The following is a 1,919-nucleotide window of genomic DNA, read 5'->3' on the forward strand; positions in this document are numbered from 1 at the left end:
CAGAGGGACCCTGGCACTAACTCCACCTCCACCCCTATTCTTGGTGGTCACTTATTGTCCCCGTGGGTCTGAATCCCAAGCCTCTCAGGGGACCTGCCTGCGGCCATTCCACTCCGCCTCCCCACCCCTGGGGGACTAGAGCCACGCAGCCTGGATGAGACTCACCCTTTTCACCAGGTGGCACCTCTGGCTACTACCTGCCACAGGGCTGGCTGCCCCCAAGGGACTGGGCTGATAACCAGTGAGTCAGCATTAGGCTAATTTTGGTGTGACAAAGGGAACAGGTGAGACTGTGACTCAGCCTCAGGCCCAGCCCCTCTCATGCCAGAGTCAACCTGCAGTGACAGCAGGTGGCCACAAGGGGCTCTACTGGGCAACTCAGGCCAGAGGAGGGGTGGAGGGGGAGAGCGCCAGGCCAGCTCCCCGAAAAGAACAAGGAAACACTCAGGGGTCTCTCCTCCCAGTGATCTCCCACGGTGAAGCCCCATAGCCCCCCTTGGCTGCCTTATGCTGTTTGACCCTTAGCTGTCTACAAGCTGTTTTATACCTTACATTCCTCCTTGCTTTCTGGAGGGCCTCTCTCCTTCAAGTCCCCTTTACAGACCAGCTGTCACCACAGGGGAAAGGTTAGTTCTTTTGTTAGTTCCACCTTCTTTAGACGAGTGCCAGGCCTAAATCATGAGCTCCCTGTCTCTTAGGAAGAGAAGGGAAGGACAACTGTCCTCATCTCTGGCCAGGAGGAACCCCCTCCCTCCAGACAGCCCCTGCCCATCAACTCCCACCCTGGAACCAGAGAGATCTCGCTGCCATCAGTCACTGGCTCTCAGTGGCTCTCAAAGGCCTGCACATTCACACAGCACCTTGGGCCCCCCAAGATCCAGCTGCCCAGGTCCCCAGCCTAGTGTCCCTCCCCTCCCTTTGCCCTGCTACCAGTGAGTCTGAAATACTTGTAATTGCCCAACACTCCATGCTGTTGCCACCCTTTGAACTTTGCCCACACTCTTTTCCACGGCCTGGTTCTCTGTCCCCACCCCTTCCCCACACCTCCTCCACCCTTACTCTTGCTCCCTGTTCCTTCTTCACCGCAGAGACCTGTTTGTCCCTCAAAACTTCCAATTCCCTGGTGAAGCCTGACCCACAGCTCCCTCCCACGCCCCAGAATCCCTCTTCTGAACGGATCCTGTTCCAAACACGCGTCTCTCATCGTAGCTGTCCCTCGGAGCTGTAATAACTACTCGCACCTGTCCTGTCTCTTCCACTGGCTCTGTGCCTCCGTGTGGGACCTGGGGCCAGCCCACAGTGGGGGCAGCTCACAGGGTGATGCACTGGAGTTGCTCCCTGTCTGCCTGTCACCTCCCACTTTGAGAAAGTCCTTTAAATGCTCTGAGCTCTGGCTTACTGATCTGCAAAATGAAGAGGTGTGGGACTCAGAAGACAGCACATACACTAGAGAACTCTGTGGATGGCTAAGTGCTATGCAAACGTCTTTACTGCGTGTTCTTCTTCCAGACTAGAGTTTACCTAGTCTTACTTGCCTGTGAAGAAACCATAAGATTAAAGGAATGTGATATGATCTTTTTGTAATTTCCCTATCTTCCATCAAGGGAAAAGCTGGTCAAGAGTCAACCATTAACTCATCTCCCTATAGGCCCCCCAATCTTCTCAGGAGCTCTGGGTTAATGATTCTGAGGTTGTTTCCTCACGGGGCCAATTTGTATCTAATCTTTGGCATGTTCCTGCCTTTCTTAAGAATAACTTGACTCCCATAATTCCTCATCCTGGGGTCAGGAACTTTGTTTTGCAGGAAGAAATGGTGGATGTTGTAGGTCTTGGGCCCTCTTCCTTTCTCAACAGTGCCCCTCCTTTTTTTTTTTTTTTTTTTTTTTTTTTTTTTTTTTTTTTTTTTTTTTTTTTTTTTT

Source organism: Galeopterus variegatus, unplaced genomic scaffold (assembly GCF_000696425.1).
Source record: "Galeopterus variegatus unplaced genomic scaffold, G_variegatus-3.0.2 Scaffold13202, whole genome shotgun sequence".
Lineage (NCBI taxonomy): Eukaryota > Metazoa > Chordata > Mammalia > Dermoptera > Cynocephalidae > Galeopterus > Galeopterus variegatus.